The 23362-nt window shown below is 44.1% G+C and overlaps 1 long non-coding RNA gene across 1 annotated transcript in view; it reads right to left on the bottom strand.

Annotated features, from left to right (window-relative positions):
- Nucleotides 1-23362, bottom strand: part of LOC146797746 (uncharacterized) — a 1134092-nt gene that overhangs the window by 415219 nt on the left and 695511 nt on the right. Inside the window, exon 4 of the long non-coding RNA XR_014969036.1 lies at nt 17999-18209. This is a non-coding gene — a long non-coding RNA (uncharacterized LOC146797746). The remainder of the gene's footprint in view (nt 1-17998; nt 18210-23362) is intronic.

Genomic DNA, 23362 nt, shown 5'->3' with positions numbered 1-23362 from the left:
TGCTGGTGGGCCTGCAGCGCTGGTTGCGCCAGCCACACCAGCGGCCATGTAAAATGTGTCCTGGGTCTGCCACTGCAGACCCCGCGTGCAGTCCCGTACTGTCACGCTGGCCGGACAAGTGCACACACTTGCCCGCCTCCAAAACCTTCCCTTTGCCTCATGTTAGTCACCCCTCTGATAGGCCCACGGGCAGGGTGCATTGTAGGTGTAAGGTAGGACAAGCCCTGAGTGTGTGGCCTGTCCTAGTAGTGAATTACCGCCATATTCGTGGTTCACTATTGCAAGGCTGCCTGTTCCTCTTAGGCCAGATGAGCTGCTGGAATTATTACATTCTATAATCCCAGCAGGCTCAGGGAACATGGTAGAGAGATATGTTTCGTATGCCTGAACTCGGAATGATAAAATACTTCTTGTAGCCAAGCTTATTTTACTATCCTGGGTTTGTAAATACGACTTTTAGAAAGTTAGTATTTACTCGCTTGACCACTTCAGCCCGCCTCTGCTGTGCGTGTATCTGACTGTCTGGGCTATGTGAGTGACAGGGCTGGGGGGACGACAGGTAGCGAATGGCAGGAGGACACCTTGGTGGGAGGTGGGAGTGCCCCTTGGACTCTGAATAGGGCAGTGCTCCACTACCACAATGCTGGCTCCGCCCCCTGGGGAGCGACTGATGACTCAGCTTGCACCTGGCCCAGGACGGGCGAAGCGCTGTCCACAAGGTGCTCCTGCAAGTACTTGCCCCCTGAATGCCGGCTCCACCTCCTGTGGAGCGGCTGATGTGCCTGCCCCTCATACTGAAAGCAGAAGTCAGAGTACCCCCAACAAAGTGCTCAGGACTGAGAACGGTTATGCGAAGGCCCCCCTGGCCTGAAAGAACAAAAGAAATGTGGTATAAAAGTAGGAGCCCTGCTCTTTGCAAATCAGAATCCTGTTTACCACAAAGAACCTCTGCCCGACTAGGAGGAGAAGAAGACGCTGGAAGGACTGGCCTGCTGCTTGCCTTGCTGAGAAAGGAGAGGAAAAGACTTGCTGAAAAGACTTTGCTGCTTTGTGCTTGAACATTCTCCAAGGGCTTGATCTGAGCTTGCCCCTTGAACTGAACCAGGACCAGTGGGTTCTCTGTGCTTTTGCCCGTCCTCCAATTCGAGCCGTGTGTGCATCCCGCTGGAAAGGGACTGCGCCCCTCATCGCCACCTCCTAGGGCTGTGACACTCGGGAGCTCGCCGCCTTAACCCCGTGAGAGCCCCGCTCCGTCTGGAGCCGCTCTCTGTCCCCGGGCTAGGTTGTCTGCGCCTCTGTCACCGCCTGCCACTAGAGCGCGCTGAAAGCGCTGTCACCCCTCCCGCCGGAATCCTTCCGATGATCGTGATCTTCGCCGGGCCACCAGCTGCACGGACCGTGCCCTGTGACCCCGCTTCGCTATCCTCGGAACACCTCAGGCCGCGCCGCCCCCACTGTGGAGACCCCCCTGCACCGCCGTGCTAAGGGTCGCTCGCCGTGCCTGCCTACCTGCCCACACCCGCTGATTGAGGACCCAAGAACACTTCCCAAAGCTGAGCGTCGCACCGACCCGTGCCGACTCTCCACACAACGTTGCTAAAGGAGTTCCAGTATCGGGATCGGGGCCCGCACCGCCTTATTTCACCGTAAATCCTCACCGCACCGCACGCCCGTCTCACCTCCCGCTGCCCCGGAGCCGCCGGGGGGAGCTGTGCACGGCACAGGCGCGCCCACGACAGATGCGTGAGCCGCGGTAGGCCTGAAGTAAGTCAAGACTGGAATCCCCCAAGTGACATTGGTAAAAGACTAAAGAAGCATCCGCTTAAGGAACCGTTTGCCTGCTTTATAATCTGGTGGCATAGAAACAACGTTACTAGTCTTGTGATAAGTCTGAGTATTGAGATAACTATTTTTATATAAAGAAGCGTATTTTCACATACCTAAGCCTGGTGTCCGTTTCTGGGGGAGAATAATGTATTTACTGTGTGTGTGATTATAATTGCTTAACCAACAACGCCTGGAGAATCGCCTTGGCTGCTCACGCCACGCACCTAGAGGGTGAGCAAGGGTCATTCCAAAAGGGGTTATCCTTTGCCCTGACGTGGAGGAGAGAGTCCCTGCTTGACACAAGGACATCCTTGCGCCAATCAGAGATCCCCGAGTCTAACAGGGAATAAGGAGGAAAAGGAGTGATATAGAACTGGAGGACAGTCAGTGTACGTTTTATGATGAAATGAAAGAACTGGCCCATGTTCAAAATATTAAGAACAACAGGTTTCTGAGGGGGTCTCAAGAAATATTAATTTGCCGTGTGATGGCTATACTAGCTATCAGAGGGGCAATTGGAGCAGGGTAATTTTAGGCTCCACCTTTTATATATCCTTTAGATGCATTTACGTGTGATTCATATATTCAAAGTGTGTCTAACTTCATTAATCTGCATGTTCCACTCCAACAAAAATTGTATTAGGTCACCACTTCTTAGCCTGTTGAAAAGGTAAACTAAGTTGAATGATAATCAATGTAACCATATTAACTGAATGTAATTTTATGTTAATACTAATCATTGATTGCTAAAAAGTTATAATATTGTAATGTGCTCTATTTTGATTTTCGAGCTAACAGTTTGAAGTTGGGTCTTAGCTGAGTATTTCACACTTTAAGTTTGCCTATATGCTGTTTCTCTTTCCTCAGCAGGTGTGTTATCGGGTTCCTCATTAGCTAGAGAAAGGTTTATTGTTATGTATTAGACTGAAAGTGCGGCCTGGGAAGAAAACTGGCAGCAGATGTGAAGGGATGATGGTGAAAGCAGTCTCCTGTATCCGGCGTGCTAGGCAGATGCAACTCTCAAGGACAAGCAGATGTGTACCTAAATGCGTGAGAATGGGAGTTTGGGAAGTGTACCGGTTCTCAGCAAATGCCACCATGGGATCGGTCTTTGACTGTGGGAGCAAGATATGAATTTTCTGGAACCTTGGATTGTCTTTTAATTAGTTTTACATAGTTAGTTAGGTTCAGACCCTACCCTAATCTACAAAAGATCAAGCATTTCTGTTGGGGGTTTTCCCTGTGGAAAGCTTTATGCTAGACACTCTTTCATTTCCTCTGAACTTCTATTGAGGCTGGGTCTAGTGGCTTTTAAAGACTAATGCATCCACTGCAGGGGCCTGTGTTAGACCTCATGGTCACAGGTTCAAATCTACTCGCCTTTCATCATTCTGAGGTCAATAAAATGAGTACCACTGACTTGTGTAACAATAAACATCTGTTATGTATTTCCAAGATGTCCATGGGTGAACCTGTGCTTTACAAATACACATTATTTTATGTTAGGTTCACAGAATGCTGACGCTTTGTTCTCTTCCTCGTTACAAAATTCCTGACTTATCTTTAATTTAGACACTGTGGGTTTTTCTATGGAACACATTATTTGGATATTTTGCATTCTTTACATATTGTGCGTTGCTATTCTGTATTTTATAATAATAAAATTTAGAAAACGTGAGCATCTGAATATTAATATACTATCCGAACCACTGCCACATTTGCTGATTGATGATTGACTAATAACCTATAAAATAAACCTTATGTTAGCTCCATTTCAACACTTCAACTTTCAAACGCTGACACACGGAGAACCTTGCACTGACCTGCTCTCAGACTCTCGACAACAGGGCGGCAACACTGTTAGTCTCCCCTGCCGCCGAAGGACACCACCGGCCGCAGTCGGGGGAGACTACAGCTCCCAGGATACCCAGCAGCATCGGAGCACTTCCGCCCACCAGCGCGCCCGGAGGCGCTTAAAAGGCAGAGGCTCCCTCGGTGGAGTGGGGGGAACTTTCAAACGCTGACACACGGAGAACCTTGCACTGACCTGCTCTCAGACTCTCGACAACGGGGCGGCAACGCTGTTAGTCTCCCCTGCCACCGAAGGACACCACCGGCCGCAGTCGCGGGAGACTACAGCTCCCAGGATACCCAGCAGCATCGGAGCACTTCCGCCCACCAGCGCGCCCGGAGGCGCTTAAAAGGCAGAAGCTTCCTACGCGTCGCGGGACGCGCGCGGGTGGCGCCGGGCGAAGCCCGGGCAAAGGGCGGGCCGTCCGTGGCCGTCAGCGGCAGACAGAGGCAGGGCAGGGCTACCCCCCTTTCCACCCACGAAAAGAAACAGCGAGAAAGAGGTACGTTATATTCCAGGGACTAAGATTTCGATCGCTTCTCCACCTCACATGGACTGGCTGTGACCATCCATCTGAAAAGACACTTATTAGTTAACATAACTGAGTCGGACTGTGTAGTCTGTGTAACTTGTTTCTATTTTAATCTCTGCTCCAAACATGGAAAAACGCAAAAGCGCTGTGGCCACTCTAGACGCCTATTTATTAAGAGCAGAATCCTTACTCGAACAGGAAATACAATCCACTGAAAGGAGGCTCTCGATAGATCCAACCACCAGAGTAATTAGAATTTCTGATGTTTCAAACCCATCGCCACCGACCAAATCACCTACTCTGATACCTACCTCTGACTCCCTAGCCTACCCCCTTCTAAAATCCCCGGGGTGTACAGGAGCATTGCCAAAAACCACCCCCCCACAATCGAAAGGACCCCTAACTCGAGGGAAAACCAAAACAAAACCGATTGCCGGAAGGGGGGCACACACAAAAGGTCGCCCCCACAAAGTGGGGAAGACCTCAACCCATCCAGTCTCCTGTGACATAGGCACACAGACAGAGGAAAACAATCAAATTCCCTCCGTCCAACTAGATACCCTCGGTGCAATGATAGAGATGACAGCTAAGCAAAGTGAAAAGGCAATCCAAACAGCAGTAAACCAAGGCATAGAAGAGAAATTGGGCGAAATGATCTCCATAATCTCTGCTGTCTTCGAAGACAAATTCGCTCAATTAAGGAAATCGTTACTTGAGGGCATAACACGATCAAACTCGCTTAGAACACAGGCCGTAAATAGTCAATCCACCTCTTATGAGGCACACTCTTCATCTTCTGCAACAGAATATTCTAACAACCCCACCGTAAACACTCTTATCCTCCCCTCTACAGCTATACCGGTAAATAACCAGGGTACCAAGGGGGAGATTAGACCAAATGTAACAGTGGAACAATCTTCAAGAGCTTCAGAAAGTTCCAAACAAGATAAAACGCCTGCTCCTAAAACCTTTCCAACTGTAAATAAAGAGCGCCTAAACTTACCGCCGGCTGCTCGCCCATATGTCCTAGTCTTAACAGGTGTCCCACCCTTAAATAAAGACTCAACCGAAACATGGGTTTCACTTAGAAACAAGGTTACGGACTGGCTTACTAAATACACCTATTTTCACCCAAATCACATAAATCAGATTTTGATGGTCAGAAGAGTGGGTTGGATCGGGGATTCTCAGAAAAGGTGTTCTGGAGATTGCATAGTTGTAAATTTCAAATCACCAGGTCTAGTGCGTTCCCTCCTCAGGATTAATAGGGGAACAATACACGAAAACACAAAAATTAATTTGGTGTCACTTGATTTTTTCTACCACACTGAGCAAACAAATGACTACAGAAGGAATGGGTGCATCTTCTCACAAAATATATTTGAACAACTTGCAACACCAGAGGAGGTGGACTGACAACCAACACCCCCAGACAATCCCGCTCCCCCAAACGTTACCCAGACTCTTCCCACATCAAACGAACACCTTGAGTCCAATTATGGTCACGGCAAGAGTACGGCACCTTCTATTTTCAGCTTCCCGGTGCTCCCAGTCCAAACAGGGTTTTCCCCTATCTCTAAATCCACCAGCGTGCCTGAAAATATAGCCCCTTTGACAGATAGATCACGCAAGGAGGACAACATCAGCCCACCCGTGGACCCTTTAGAAGCCAAATCAAATGCTCAAAGGATCCCCATCAGTCTTAATAAAACTTCCCCGAAGGATTCAGATTTAAACATAACTTTCTGGAACATATCGGGCCTTCGATCAAAGATCCACAATGAAGGGTGGATGAATTTGATTAAAGAAAATGAAATTGTCTCCTTCCAGGAGACATGGGCAACCACCCCTATTCATATAAACGGCTACAAAACCTTTTTCAGTCCAGCCCTGGCCTCAACATCAGGCAGAGCAAAGGGTGGATTAGCCACCTATGTCTCAAATCTAATCCCAACTTTGGAAGTTCATGCTCTCAAAAACGAGATATATTATCAGATATTACGAGCAACCGTAAGTAGAATGTCACCCATCCTGATAGTCAATATTTACAATAATCTCACAGACCCTAGGTTTACGGAGGTTACGAAAGAAATTCGACACTTTTTACAAGAACAAACTATCCATAGCAAAGGGAAAGAACCAATAATAATTTGGGGAGGTGACTTTAACCTTACACTATGCAAGAGCAGACATAATGGCAAATGTGGTTATATAGACCATCTAAATAATAACACCAAACATTTTTCGCACTCTCAAAAGGGGTCTTTCTTGAACGAGACTATGACCCTTCTTCAATTAGCCTTCGCAAATGAACTTATTGAGCCTCCAGTTGTCTTTGCCCCAACCTTCAATGGTAGAGGATTATCTTCTTGCATTGATTTTATCCTGGCAGGAAACATTCCCTCAGAGCTGATCACTGCAGTCACTACTCACGATTGTGCATTTAGCGACCACTTCCCATTGTCCATCACCATTCAAACCACTGCTCCACATAAAAAGGCACAAACATTATATCATGAAGATAATATCTCAATGCCCCGTCCAAACGGCTACGTACTCAAATGGTCTCATATCGATTCCACCGTTATTTTAGAAACTATACTTAAAGTGGCACGTCCAGCCTTTGCAGTATGTCTAACGGAGATGTCATCTCCCATTGAGATTGTAGCCAACTAAGAGAAAATAATTTCTGAAGTAAAGAATGCCTTGACAGTGCTGCCCAAAGGGCAGAAAACCCCAAAGGATAAACCTAAGTTTCGGTGGTTTAATTCAGCCTGTACTACAGCATATAAATTCCTTAAAAAAACCAAGAAATGTCACAGAGGTTTCACAAGCCAGGAAAATAGATAACAAAACAGTTACATCTAGGAAAAAAGAACTAAAAGAGGCACATTGGACTGCCTTACACGATAGCTGTTACAACAAAGATTCGGTCACCTTCTGGGAGATCGTCAATTCGTCCTTTCTCGCAGGTCCTAAAGAATGTGGCACACTCGAAACAACCATCACTGAACAAGAGTGGACCACCCATTTCTCACAAAAAAATTCTATCCTAGAAGGGATTAGTCGACAGATCCATATTCCTCCAACGGATCGGATTATTCCACCAGACATGGGCTTCAACCTCGCCGAGGTGAAGATGGCCCTGAACGTAAGTTGATCAGGAAAGGCCCCGGGACCCGACGGTGTCCCTATGGACCTCTATAAATCGAATATCGATCTCTGGGCCCCCCTGCTACTTAACGTTCTAGAGGCAATGGGAAAGGTAGGATTACCAATTTCCTGGTCAGACTCGATCCTAGTCCCCATTTTTAAAAAGGGTAACAGGAACAGCCCAGCGTGCTACCGACCCATATCCCTATTGGACTCTTTAGGAAAAGCAGTAAGAAGAATCCTTTTGGCACGCCTACAAAACTGGGCAGAGGCAAATAATATTCTATCCGATCTTCAATTTGGCTTCAGGGAGGGAAGAGGCACCATTGAACAGGTCCTTAACCTCACACTTCTGAGAGGGAAGTATGTCCAGGCAAAGGGTGGCAGCCTCTGCATGGCATACGTAGATCTATCCGCAGCCTTCGACTGCGTAGCCCACAACAAGCTGTGGAGTATAATGACACAAATGGGAATCGACACTAACCTGGTTAATTATATCAGGGAAATTTACTCTAACACGACCACAAGAGTAAGATATGGCTTAGGGGGGCAGCTAACGTCATCATTTGGAGTTGAGCGGGGAGTCAGGCAGGGTTGTGTCCTGGCTCCCTTCCTTTTCAACCTGTATACAAACGGCCTAGAAGCAGCCTTGTTAAAGGGTAGCCAGGACCAACCATATGTTCAATCGCGCCCGATCCCCGCCCTCCTCTATGCGGACGACGCAGTTATAGTCGCCCGCACCCCCCTGGAGCTACAACGGGCCCTGGACAGATACAAAAATTTCATGAACCTTTTGGATCTAAATATTAATGTCAAAAAGACCTTTATAATGACATCAGGTAATCAATCTCGAAAAATAAAAAGCATCTACCTAAATGACATAAGAATAGAACATACTACCACCTACCCTTACCTGGGAGTTGTAATAGACAACAAAGGCACTTGGAAAAGCTCAACAGAAAATAGAAAACTACAATTTCTTAAAGCAACAATGGCACTGACAGTGTTTGCTCGGAGACTGGGCAAGAGAGCCGCCAAAGAAATGCTCGACATTCATAACTCAAAATGCCTTAGCACGGCAATTTATGGGGCAGGGATTTGGGGTAACGTACGAGTCGATTCAATCCAAAAGGTAGAGAACACTTTTTTGAAATTTTTGCTGGCAGTCCCGTCGTCCACTTCAATTTTTAACATCCACAGCGAACTGGGCCTCCCATATATTACAGACGTGGTACGAATGCAACCAATTCTCTTATGGCATCGCGTCTGAACCACACCGGAATTAAAATTCACGCAGGCACTTATCACCAATTGCATGAATCTGGATCACGGGTCCCAAATCACTTGGCTATCTTATGTTAAAAACTTTTTATCTGATTTGGGACTCGACCATTTTATCTCTAATCCCTACAAATTAAATTTAATTCCAAGAAAGAAACTACGAGACATGTACTCAAGCCATCTAGCAGACCTGCGTCTGGTTTTCGAATTAAGTAAAAACTCTGTACAGCTCTTTCTTCCCATTCAGACCACAGACCAAATGGAGCCTTATTTGAATTCAAGTTTAAGTAATTTTGAGAAATTCTTACTGACAAGATTGCGACTTAATATGTTCCATCGGCTAATCACCTTTCCAACGATAAACGATTGGGCACCCCAATTGACCCTATGTCCTTGTGACGATCTTTCTGCCCAATCGACTCTGCACGTAATCATGTTTTGTAAATTTTATACCGAACCAAGAAAGTTATATCTGATCCCTTTATTGAAACAGCTGGGCCTAAAGCAATGTCGACCAGCCCTAATGGTTCTCCAAATGTTAGAAACAGAACTATTGGCAAAAAACATGACAAAGTTTTTTAAATTCTGTGTGCGACACAGAACAAACCTTTAAACGGAAACTTGTTCCCCTTCCAAATATCTAAAAAGACGGTCATCATTAATAAATTAAAACATACCCTACGATGAATCGGGATTACCCCCCTATGCATCTTAAATCTGCTACCGGGGGGTTTGTTTTTGTTCCGTCTTTTTAATTTTTAACACCTATATAATTCCATCTATTGATCAATGGCCACGAAAGGCACACGAATATTTGATTGCTAATTTGCACATATTCTTATACTGTAGGCAAAAAACTAAATCCTTCCTTTTTATAATTAAATCTTTTAATACTTTTTAAAATGTATTTTAAACTGATGTCTAATGTATAAATGTAATTGCTTTTTATGTAAATGTTTTTATGGTCTGTAATTGCCTTACCGAATAAAGCTTTTTCATCATCATCAACACTTCAAGTCGACAACCAAAAGTCTTTACGACCACTGGAGGATTTGGTTTGATGATTTCACAAAGAGATTGAGGTTTAAATGCCCCCACTCCACCAAGTCACTTTTAGTAGCTGCACAATATAGTATAAATATATGCAATAGTTAGGTAATGTTATAAGATCTTAGCTTACATTAATAAAACTCTTGAAATTCACAGAAAAACACAAAGGTTCAAGTAACGTTACAGTTAGTCGTGGACATGAGATAAAAACTAGCATTTAACAACAAATAAGACATTGAAATTCACAAGTTATTGTTTACTGATCTAACCATAACCTGCACCCCTGCCATACACTGCTTTTGACCTCACATATTACATTACTCGTGACTTGTTAAATTATATCATTGATGATATCAGCCAACTCCCCCTCTGCACACGGTTGGGCTGCAGAGCCTGGCCTCCAGCCTGGTCCTGCATCCAACACCCACCCCTCCGTGGGCAGCCAACCCCCTCCTGCGCACACGCGACCTAAAGTAAACCCTGCCACTGACATCTGCCCCCCCCCCCCACAACACTGCAGGCACCCAACCTGAATTTTCGGTGTACAGTATGCCTTGTGCACTGTGGCGGGATGATTGTTCCTGAGTGGAGTGGATTTAGTAACAAGCCAACATGTAGACATCGATACTTGCCATACGTTTGTACTAACAACCAGAACCAATTTGAAACCTCTTTGCTTTGGGGCGATCTTCCTTGTAATTCATCTTCCCAAATACTTTTTCCTTTCCTGTCTCTTTTCCTAAGCCCGTGCTTGCCAGTTGATAATACTTAAACTTGGACAGGTTACCCTCCGTAAATTCCAACAGGTTGTCCCAAGAGATCAGACAATTGTTCTTTATAATGTCACCCCATTTATTTACTTTCCGTTCCATCAGAGAGGTTGACAGCTTATCTTGAAGGCTTTCAGATGTCCCTGGAGGGTTCCACATTGGTGCAGAACTACTGTAGTAAGGTATTCCTAAGGGCCGTCTGACTTGATACCAAAGCTTGCATGCGGCCTCCAGTACAATCAACTTAACTTTTTAAAAGTACTTTGGGTGTCCAAATTTGAAAAGGAAATAGTCCCCCTCCATGGGCTAGCTTTTCGTCATAGCTTTGAGCAATAGGCTAAAAGAAAGAATCTTATATTCATTAGTCGAAAAGCCCTACAGTATTGGTAAGAATTTTGATTTGCAATACCCCCATGTTCTTTTTTTCGATGTCGTTTTTTCAACACTATTCTCACCCCTTTTGAGTACCATATAAAATGGCTCAGTTCCCCCTGCAACTTTTTACACCACTCTGACTTAAATTTTCTCTTTGATCGAGTAAGTTCTAAAATTAATCAGTATTTGCCTTGGATTCTTTCTATCTACTCAGTTTTTGAAAGGGTTACGATGAACTCTGTGAATATCCTCCTCCAGAACACTGGAATCTACAACAGGGATAAATTCCTTTATTAGGCTGATCACAAAACTTTTAATGTTTTTCCCCTCTACCCCTTCTGGAATGTCCATCACTCTGATATTATTTCTTCTTGCGATATTTTCAAGTGACTTAATTTTATCACACAATTCTTTTTCACCCATTTTTAAGTTTTGTATTTTTTCATGATTAACTTCCACCTCTCTATTAAGCTCCTTCAAAGAGGCTTCCATAATTGTGAAAATTGTGACTGGGTTCGTCAGAGCATTCATTTTGGTTTCCACAACTTAACATGTCTCCTGAATCTTTTCCAGATTTTTCTCTGAGGTTGCAAATTTCCCTCTCATTTCTTCTATTACCGTTACAAGAAGACTTTCTATGCCGGACTGAGCTTCCTGCTCCTGTGGTTGTGCATTGGAAGTCAGTGGTTGGTGACCCGGAATATGTGATTGGCCCGGGGTTAACACTTGAAATCGATTACAAGTTTCTAGTGTCTTGCCACTTCCCCCTGTCTCCCCAAAGCTGTTAATGCAAGCGATGTTATTGGTCTTTACAGAAACTAAACTGCCAATTTGAGGTGGTTTAGGGGTCAGGAGGGAGCAATTCGCTTCTTTCTTTGACTGGACTTTGAAAAAAGAATGTAAAGAGAGAGTAAATGTAATTCTTTCCATGGTTCTAATGCTTTGCCTCCCTCCCACACTCCTTAGGGTTAATTCCACAGAATGATTCCATGACCTGTTTGAGGGAGCTGCTAGAGCACCCTTAACGGGAAAAAAAGAAAATGTTCCTGTTGTATTCACTCGTGTAGTGACAGGTGGAATGTTTCCAGTCAAACGTTCTTATTCCTTATTGGGTACCTTACATTCAGGGTGTCACAAAAACTCTTCTCCTAGCCTCCCAGATCCACCCCAGAACTCGATGGAATTTGCTTTTTATCTGCTGCCTCTTTTCTTTTTGCAGGTGAATTAGAGGCTTCCCCTGGATTTTTTCTTCCACGCCCTGGCCTCTTACAGCAATCATATGTGGCCCCTTTACTTTCTCCACTGCCAGGAGCTCTGCTGGCATCCCTGCATGTGTCTCTCTGCCTGCCTCATTGCCCCATGGAACACCCCAGAAGCAAATGCGTGCCGAGGTTCGCCGATCCCTGGTAGGTCTGGACACTGCCTCAGTCCACACTCCAGCACCACAGCGTCGACTGTCTCTACCCAGCGAGGTTTCAGACTCGACTTGAATCCTCTCTTCCACCATAGACCAGGAACACAAAACAGGTTGGCAATCCTGCAAATCAGAAAGTCAGGTAACGAGGGACCTCCACAGAGTATTATTATGCTAGCACACTTTAATTTCATAGCGCCATTTGCCTGGGGATACGGGTGCTCCCGACCGGCACTCTCAACTGGCCACCATATTCTCCCTCACTATAAAGTCACTTTAACCTTTGATTTTTTAAGTGAATTTCTAATGTTTTTTTAGACAAAAACAGATCTTTTTTATCACACCTAACTATAACGTTACTTTAAAATTTGATTTTTACAGTGAATATATTTATTATTTACTGGCAGTTGCCACTGGAGAGTTATAGTTAGGACCATTTTTCCAAAGGAAAAGCATTTTTTGACTTGTCTATATCTTGGCGCTGTTTGACAAATCTTCACAAAACATTCCCCAAAAAAGTGTCCTAGTGAGTCTTGTGAAAGTTTCGGGGTCATCTGTCAAGCGGGAGCTGAGGAAAAAGGGGAAAGGGGGGGGGGGGGTGGAAGTGAGTTTCACATGTTAATTCCCGTAGGAGCTTGGAGCACGACTACAGCCCGAGACGCTGGATGGAATTACACCATATTAAGCAGAAAGCTAGCTTTTGGTCTGCAGATTGTGCTTTTTGTTATTTGGTGTAAATCCGTTCTGTAGGTGTTGAGAAATTTAAGGAAAACCAAATAAAGATGTCTGCACTTGCTTTGAAAAGGTCCCCCGGGTGGGCCAGGTGCTGGAGGCATGTGACAATTTTATTTTTAAAAAAAAGGAGGGGCACACAGGGCCCCCCTCCTAAGGCTCTTCCACTGGTTTTGCACAAGTGAAATCTGAGCCTAACTATACTGTCCCTGTAACCTAAGATTGAGAGATAGATAGATAGGTGGGTAGATAGATAGATAGATAGATAGATAGATAGATAGATAGATAGATAGATAGATAGATAGATAGATAGATAGATAGATAGATAGATAGATAGATAGATAGATAGATAGATAGATAGATAGATAGATAGATAGATAGATAGATAGATAGATAGATAGATAGATAGATAGATAGATAGATAGATGGATAGATGGTACCTATGTAGTATGGCACAATATGTTCTGGTGTCATCGTTAACCACGAGGCCAAAGGCTTAGTTGTTTCTAAATGTCACCAGGAACCCGAGATGGCAATATAGGATCACATTACACAAGTTACCTGTTAAGGGTCTTTTAAAAATACCTCTTTATTTTGGGATAGTTGCCTTGAAACACTGTTGTATTCAAAGTACAGCTACAAGTGGCAAGATCACATCGAACTGGATGATAAACTTAAACTACTCAGGATCCAATAACTTGGCCCTGATGCCTGCAATATTCTAGCAAAGGAACATTATAGCAAAATCCTGTGGATAAATCTCTGCTTCAATAGGGTGATTAGTCATCAGTGACCTGCTAACATTGGGGCCAGGGGTTGGAGTGTCTGGGTGTCAGCCATTGTGATCAAGGTCTGTCAAGGAGAGACATCTCTTAGAGGTGGCAACACATGATTTCTCTGTTTCCCACATCACCGGAGGAAACCCTGCTGTATGTTGGGGTTGTAAATGCCTGAAGAAAAAGCAAGCAGGAGAAAGTTAATACCCACATCCGAAGGATGCTGATGTTTTGCACTGTGGATCAGACATCTGGCCAGTCTGGGTGACTTACAATTGATTACTACGCAGTACTTTTTCAGGTTTTTAACAGCCAGGACAACCCACCCAACCCTTCTCACAAATAGTATATCCCTGTATTTGCTGATGTTAAAATTAGAGTTACGACACAACCAGTGGCATACTTTGTTTTTAAGGTGGGTGGTAGATTCCTCGATGTTAGGAGTAGAATGAGGACAACACCCTGTGCCCAGTACTAACCCTACCTCAGAATGGCTAATTGGAGCCCCCTGTGGCAGTCTCCACTAGTAGAGGAGGGCCAATACATCTCCAATGGGTAAGGGGGTGTCTGAGGAGTAGCGATGTCAGCTTGTAGGGTACTTTAATCAGAACAGGCAGTGCTTTTGTGATAAGACCTGCCAGTACCCCCAGGGATAACAGAGGAGGCTGGTTGAACCACACCTGCAGAAGAAAAGACATTAGTGGTGGTGGACATTTTGGTCAAGGCAAAAACAGCAGTTTCTAGGTTATTCAATCTCTCCTCCAATGAAGAAACACACTGAACAATAACGGATTTAAACTTGCCTCAAAAAATCCCAGTCTAAGTTGGGTGCTTCAAAGCATTCTGGTGATCCGCTGGTGGTTCTCGATTACTTAGGATTTGTGCCAGGAGTCTAAAGTTGGCAATTAGCTTAGGTTGGCGCTTTCTTTTGGCTGAAGGGGTGCAGTCACTACTGTTTAGGATTTTGTGCACTTCATTCCCTAATAAAGGCCCGTGGTCAGCAGGCAACGTACTAGGGGGAACAGACACATCCACAGGATCAGAGCTGGAATTAGAGTTTTGTTGGGTAGGAGGTGGGAGACTAAAGTCCTCCATTGCACCCAAAGATAACTGCTGCTCCACGAGGTCGATGTCTTTTGCAATCACCCCACCACACGAGCAAAAATAGAGTCTATGGTGGTGTCATGAGATGGCTTGTTGGAAGCGTCTTTGTCCCCATTAAGTTTATGCTTCTCCATACTGGTCACCTATTAACGCTCGAGTGACTGAGGTGAAATGCTTGCTTGGATTATTTGAGAAGTAGCACACCCAAGGGAGAAGGAGGGAAACCAAGCCAGACATGAATAAATCAAAGTAATGCTCACCACTCATAGTTAGAAATATCAGAGCCAAAGAGGGGGGACGGGTGACGGGTGATGATGGGCCTGGTCTTTGACTGGGCGCACGCCCAGGCGTGCCCTATGCGTGCCCCACGCTGTGGAAGGAAAGCTGGCAATTTCAAGTACACGGCTGGTGCTCAGTACGGCCCCGCCTTCTCCGCGGTGCTCTGGGGCTTATAATCCTGCCCCCACCTCTAGTGAATGCGACCCCCAACGATATTTAATACAACACTAAAAACAATATTTTAACCTTCGATATTCCTGTTGACTATATTTTTGATGTCTTGATGTTCTTCACACAATTTATTTCAATATTCTGTGTAAAAACCATCTTCTCAAAGTTTGGAAATTTATTTTCACAAGTAGATAACTTTTCAGTGAGTCATGTTTTGTGCACATCCTTCTGGGGAAGGTAAAAGGAGGCAAAAAAGTTGTATGTATGTGTTATTCAAAGTTAACAGCAGTCTAAGGGGCACATGCATCATTGTTTTTTGTGGTCGCAAAGGGGCAGAGTCTGAGAATCTGCCCCTTTGCGAACGCAATGTTTGCATTTGGTATGCATAATCAAAAACAAATCTGCAATTTCACTTTTAAGAAACGCAAATTACCATCAATTTACAGTTGATGGTAATTTGCGAAAACTTTGAAAAATGCACAAATGTGCATTTTTCGAAGTTCTATGTTGCACACAAACATGCCCATGTGCAACATGTTTTTTAATTGCACTTTCAGGGGTGCATCAGTGTGTCCTTTTGGCACCCTTGAAATTGCATGCGCAATTTGCGAGTACCTTTTTGGTACTCTCAATTTGCGCATGCAATTACAATTGATTCCTATGGGCCTTTAGGCCCATAGGAATTAATGGGAAGCCATTCCTTATTTGCGATTCACAATTTGCGACTCGCAAATAAGGAATGTGTAGGAATTGCAATTTTGTTTGCGATTCCTACATGAATAAGGAATTGCGATTCCTAAATTGCGAATAATTAAAAATCGCAATTTAGGAATCACAAATCCTAAGTTTGATGCATGTGGCCCTAAGTGCTCTCCTTGCACTTTCTATAAATGGACTACAGACTGCATCATTCCTTTCTAAAAATATTGGTGCTATAATGCTCCCATCAGAAGAAGGGGTCTGACTCAGTGATATGGCAGAGACTGAGTTGACCTGAGATTTTTTCAAACGTCCTAAGGGCTATAATTAGGATGTTAAAAAATAATACAACTTACAATAAAACTAGAGATGTCATATCTTGTTCTCTGCACAAAATATATGGTTAATGTCAGGGGCAGCTCCTCAGGATGGGGCAGGGCCAGCGCTGCCAAGTGGCAGCAGCAAGGAGCTGTGTGTTTTAAAATGTGCATGTCTGTTTGGCCGGCCGTCTTGGGATGACCAGCTTATTCATGCACATTTTAAAGTTCTTTAACCTTAGCCAGCCGGGTTAGAGAAAGCACAGGCCTCCAGTGCTCTTAGGAGCACCGGGAGAGCCTGCTCTATCCAATCCTGGCACTGCTTTCATGGTGTGAAAGCAGCGCCAGGGTTGGGTAGTGCAATTCGAATAAAGATTTCTTCCCTGCGATGGTGGTGAATGTTTGGGTGAGCGTGCATAGAGGTGGTTTCCACTCAGCCCTCTGCTCTTTTTGACCCTCACCCAACATCAACTTTCAAGTTACACTTACCTTTCCTCTGAAGTTACTTCAGCCAAACAATGCAATGACTCCAATACATTCATACTGCTTCATGAATAAAATTCAGTGATTCACCGGAAATATTCTTTATCATAGGAACTGCCTCTCATCAGGACCTGCAGCCTCCCCATCCCCACAGCGCCTTGAGACCCTCATGGATGAGTAGCAGCACTGATTGATTGACTGATTGATCATCAGCTGCAATCCTAATGAGGAAGGAGACTTGGTTTACTGAAACCCATCTGAAGCTTCAGGAGGGCTTAGGTCAGGCCCTGGATCCAGCCACTGCTGCTCATGGTCAAAGGCAATAGGTTGAGAGCAGCAGTGGTTGGCTTCTCAGGAGTTGGATAAAGTTTGTAAAAAACAAAGAAATCACAGAAAAAAAGTGTGTAGTAGATAGGTTATGGGTTAATCTATTGCTAAGACTTAAATGTGTGTTTTAAAAAAGCCTTCATAAATCCCCTGACAAAAACACAAACTAATGTTATGATTATGAAATAATGCCATAAAATTACTGAAATTGGCCAGGTATGGTTGGCTAAGCCGCCATACATTGCTCATGACCTCACACATGGTATCACTGGTGTAGTCTCAAATGACATCATCAATGGCATAACTAATTACCTTGCTGATCTCTGATTAGCTCACATACGACAGTTAAGGAGATTACAGGCTTTTTTGAAATAATAACCCTTCCAGAATATGTATAGCAAATATAGGAGATATGGATTTGTCAAAATTGAAAGGGTATTTATTCTAGTCACAACATTTTACAGATTTAAAAATAAAATACTGTTGAGTACCAAAGGTGAATAAGATGAGACTGTTAGGGAAATTATTGGCATTCTAAGTGGTCAATGTGGTACCTTTTCTGTCTGGGATAAATATTTGATCTTGTCTGGAGAGGTGCCCTGTCTAACCATAATGGGATGACTGATGACATGTTGAGTTATCTTTCCGCTTTCAACAGACCCATTTAAGTTGTGCACCTTTCATTGGCCTGAACATCATGATATTAGATGGAGCAAAGGATAGTCAATCAATAATGGGAAGGATTGAATAGATGAAAATCAATTTCTATTGGACTCATTTATGAACAATCTACATCGAAATAGTTTGGTGTTGAAATCTTAAATTGTTACAAGGAGGATGTTCAATTGACACTTACTGTGAGATTGATCGGACAATAGCAGGGCCGGACTGGCCGTAGCGTGCACTGGGTATTTCCCGGGTGCGCAGAAGGGATGGGGGCTGGTTTTGTGGCCGCGGGCCACTTTTCTTACAAGGGGACGGTTTTGTAGCAGTGCTGCAATATCGCCCTCCCCGCTCTCAGGGCCAGTCGAGCATCAACCTGGCTGGTTGCCATTCCCAATCCGGCCCTGGACAATAGGAAATAAAAAAGTGTATCATGTGTCATCTATTCCTAAATTATAGATTTCTTTAAATAAAATGTACATCCACATAGAAAATGAGAGCAAAAATTAGACATAAGAGACAAATATGAAAGAAATTAGGAAGATCACCTAGCAAAGAAAACCTGAGAAATTGTGGCACTTCTATAAAATAGCTGTGCAGTATTATCTAATTCACTAATGATAGAATGATTTTACCCTGCTATATATGTCTGCAGTATTTCAGAATTATGGGGAGTTTGGCCCATTTGTTTTGGTGACAACACAACTGTATAGTGCATAGGTATCCGGATAGCTTGGAAGTACAGTGTTAACTAGACAATTTACATTCCAGCTGTCCAATAGTTCTTATAACGTATAATAAACTGTTTAGGTTTACAGCATGAGAACAAACCTCAGCAGCCAAAAGCACTGAATTACCAAAGAGGCTCTACAGATGACATGTATTGAAAGACTTGATTTGAAGAAGAATTTTAACTTGCTACTATCTGTAATATGTAATATAATCCAGATCTTAATGAGATCTTTTTGAAGAAAATTTTAAAATGATAGGAGTGGTGGTACTTTGCTATTAGTATGCCTGAGCTGTGTGATTTTGTGTTTTGGGGTGGTTGAGGTGAGGGAGTAAAGGTGAATTGGTTAGATTAAGTTAGCCGCTGTAAGGTTGACTACATTGTGAGGGAAAAAAATAATTTGTTGCCTATATTGTGAGCAGCCGCTGTCCGTGCAGGTAACAGCGGTGGGGCCGCATTGGGGGCATTTCGAAGTACGATGCAGAGGAAAAATGCATTATTTATTTATTTATCCCTCTGCATCGTCCCTCGAATTCCCCCCAACGCGGCCCACCACTGTTACCTTCACGGACCGCGGCTGATTGTGAGGATGTATTATTCAATAAGAAGGTGTGTAAATTAGAGCTGCACAGCCTGGGAGTGTTGCACCATATATAGTTACTAGTGAATTACTATATTTGGGCTTCTTAGCATGACGGGTCACTCTTTTTAAAGTATATTGAAATTTATGTAACTCAGAATTGGAAATTGATTTAGTCTGAATGTGTATATTTAAAAAATATAAAATAAACAAATGCATCATCATCATCATTCAACTTTATTTCGGCAATAAACAAATACATAAATAAATGTACATTTTGCAGATCTGTGAAAGTCTACATTTAAGTTCTCAAATCTTGCAATAGCCGATGGGATTTGTTTTAAATCTTGCCAATCATATTTTTTCTATTGAAATCTTGTTTCACTGTCAACCTAGTGCTTTTTTTTCTTCTTAGAATGTTCCGAAATGCCTTATGAATGCTTACATATGTGCATTGTTTCTAGACTAAAAACTCACTGAAAAACCCACATTGTTTTATATATCAGTAAAGGTTTTTGATCCATACATGTGCAATACGAACATACATCTGAGAAACGGTTATCCAGGCAGGATGTGATCAGAAATATTCTCCGTTTCTCGTTCTTTATCCAGAAACACTACTGGCAGGTTATGACCAGCAAGACATAGGAATACATGACAGAAAATCATGCTAAAATATTTATGAATAGCCTTATGTATTTCCAGGTCGCAAAATTGAATACACTACTACACTTTTACATGCAGAGACATGTATTTCAAATATGTACCTTGCAGCTATGTGTGCAGACACCTAAATTCCAGAACTCAGGAAGGGTTTAGAGATATTGCCAATAACGTACAATAGTGACAGGTTTTCAAGAGTGCTTCCGAAAATCTTTGCTTAATTTCAACGTGTATTTCTGCACGTGGAATTGTACATGAAGTTTAATTGTGCCTTTGCAGGAGTACGTACGTTTTATTTTCTTATTTTCCTCGTGGAGTAAATATATTTTCACATGGAGAAATCCCTTCCCGCCAATTTCGCACACATTCCTGGTCCCACCTCACATGCGAAAGAGGCCTTGCGTGGAGTAAATACCATTACAAAGAAAAGAAATGCATTAACACCATTCTATAACTTCACCCACCTTCTTTGACATCACTACAATGCCTTACAAATAGCTATGCAAGTTTTCACTTGCAAAAATTAGAAACTGAAAAACTACAAGATGAGATCAGAGAGCCCACTTCCACCATACTCCGGAAAGCGTGAACGGAAAAACATATTCTGAACGTACAGCACGAAAATTACTGTACAATCTCAAGATGTGCCATGCTTAATTTGTGCCGGTGGTTGCAGGTGAGGCCCACCAGCACTCATTTTGGGGGTCGGCACTATTTTTCCTCATCAGACTTTGTCAGAGAGAAAGGGAGAAAAACACAAAAGGGCGAAAAAGAGGAAGATGAAAAAATTGTAGACAAGAGAGAAAGCAGGGATGAAAAATAACTTTCACGTGTGAGTTAAGATGCAGGATGGGGGGTCTGGTAGTGGATAAAAGATTAATGAGATAGAAGCCACACTATATTTAACCTTTGTACTTGCCTACCCCCACCCCCTGACCCACTTCCCCCACTTGGCTCACCCAACCCCCAATATTCATAGCACCAATATCAGGCTTCTAAACAAAACTTTGTGTCCTGCAGCTTATTGATTTACAGATTAAGCACTGAAGATTTGTATTTGTTTTCACTTGTGACATACAGCAGGAAATATACTAACCAGACACACACACACACACACACACACGTCCAGACGCACGCGTTAATTAAATAAGCACAACAAACGCAGGTATTCCAAGAATGGAAATGTCTTCAATTTGATACCAAGGTCAACAGAATTGCAGCAGGGGCAAAGATTCGATTACCGAAAAAAGAGAAGCACTATCAAATAACCGCTTTTGTATATAAACAGCTTTATTGTGAAAATGTAAACTCTTAGGAACATCAAAAACATACCTTCATCCCAAAAACCAATGACATCTCTCAAAACAACACATAGCAACTCCAAAAAGATGCTAGTCGTCAAAGGATTGCAAAAGTGTGCTTCCAACAATCCGATCACATTTCTGCCAATTTAGGGCGAACAAAGAGATGCCAAAGGGGATGAGGGCGAACAAAGCGATACCAAAGGGGATCTTTGGTATCGCTTTCTTCGCCCTAAGTTGGCAGGGTATGCCCAGACGTGGGTCCCTTGCTCACTTTGCCGCTGGATTTAAGATAGCCTGGCTGATGAGGGTTATGAACTCGAAACCGGTCCCAGGATGCTTGTTTCCGGTCCAGGGAAGACATGGCTTGCCAGTTCGGGCTGGACTGTTCCCATGAGGCACAGGGTCAGACTGATTTGCATATGGCCATGTCTGAACTGGGGTGGTGGAGTGAGCTAAAGAATGATGATGGATTAAACCCAGATCAGTTGACTGGGGGTGAGTGTTTGATTTGCTCAAACACTCTGTCCATCATCCCCTTTGGTATCGCTTTGTTCGCCCTAAATTGGCAGGGTATGCCCAGACGTGGGTCCCTTGCTCACTTTGCCACTGGGTTCAAGATAGCCTGGCTGATGAGGGTTATGAACCCGAAACCGGTCCAGGGAAGACATGGCTTGGCAGTTCGGGCTGGACTGTTCCCATGAGGCACAGGGTCAGACTGATTTGCATATGGCCATGTCTGAACTGGGGTGGTGGAGTGAGCTAAAGAATGATGATGGATTAAACCCAGATCAGTTGACTGGGGGTGAGTGTTTGATTTGCTCAAATGCTCCGTCCATCATCCCCTTTGGTATCGCTTTGTTCGCCCTAAGTTGGTAGGGTATACCCAGACGTGGGTCCCTTGCTCACTTTGCCACTGGATTCACGATAGCCTGGCTGATGAGGGTTATGAACCCGAAACCGGTCCCAGGATGCTTGTTTCCGGTCCAGGGAAGACATGGCTTGGCAGTTCGGGCTGGACTGTTCCCATGAGGCACAGGATCAGACTGATTTGCATATGGCCATGCCTGAAATGGGGTGGTGGAGTGAGCTAAAGAATGATGAGGGATTAAACCCAGATCAGTTGACTGGGGGTGAGTGTTTGATTTGCTCAAATGCTCCGTCCATCACCCCCTTTGGTATCGCTTTGTTCGCCCTAAGTTGGTAGGGTATACCCAGACGTGGGTCCCTTGCTCACTTTGCCACTGGATTCACGATAGCCTGGCTGATGAGGGTTATGAACCCGAAACCGGTCCCAGGATGCTTGCTTCCGGTCCAGGGAAGACATGGCTTGGCAGTTCGGGCTGGACTGTTCCCATGAGGCACAGGGTCAGACTGATTTGCATATGGCCATGCCTGAACTGGGGTGGTGGAGTGAGCTAAAGAATGATGATGGATTAAACCCAGATCAGTTGACTGGGGGTGAGTGTTTGATTTGCTCAAATGCTCCGTCCATCATCCCCTTTGGTATCGCTTTGTTCGCCCTAAGTTGGTAGGGTATACCCAGACGTGGGTCCCTTGCTCACTTTGCCACTGGATTCACGATAGCCTGGCTGATGAGGGTTATGAACCCGAAACTGGTCCCAGGATGCTTGTTTCCGGTCCAGGGAAGACATGGCTTGGCAGTTCGGGCTGGACTGTTCCCATGAGGCACAGGGTCAGACTGATTTGCATATGGCCATGCCTGAACTGGGGTGGTGGAGTGAGCTAAAGAATGATGATGGATTAAACCCAGATCAGTTGACTGGGGGTGAGTGTTTGATTTGCTCAAATGCTCCTTCCATCATCCCCTTTGGTATCACTTTGTTTGCCATAAGTTGGCAGGGTATGCCCAGACGTGGGTCCCTTGCTCACTTTGCCACTGGATTCAAGATAGCCTGGCTGATGAGGGTTATGAACCCGAAACCGGTCCCAGGATGCTTGCTTCCGGTCCAGGGAAGACATGGCTTGGCAGTTCGGGCTGGACTGTTCCCATGAGGCACAGGGTCAGACTGATTTGCATATGGCCATGTCTGAACTGGGGTGGTGGAGTGAGCTAAAGAATTATGATGGATTAAACCCAGATCAGTTGACTGGGGATGAGTGTTTGATTTGCTCAAATGCTCCGTCCATCATCCCCTTTGGTAACGCTTTAAACATGGCAGGCATATGGTGGCACAAACAAAATTGAACATAGCAGCTAGTGCCCGTCTTGAAACGTACTGTGCATAGCGTATATTTGTTTTATATTTACAGCATGGCCAC

This window comes from Triturus cristatus, chromosome 9 (assembly GCF_964204655.1).
Source record: "Triturus cristatus chromosome 9, aTriCri1.1, whole genome shotgun sequence".
In the NCBI taxonomy this organism is placed as follows: Eukaryota; Metazoa; Chordata; class Amphibia; order Caudata; family Salamandridae; genus Triturus; species Triturus cristatus.
The sequence above is the reverse complement of the archived record's forward strand: the minus strand, read 5'-3'. Positions and strand labels throughout refer to the sequence as shown.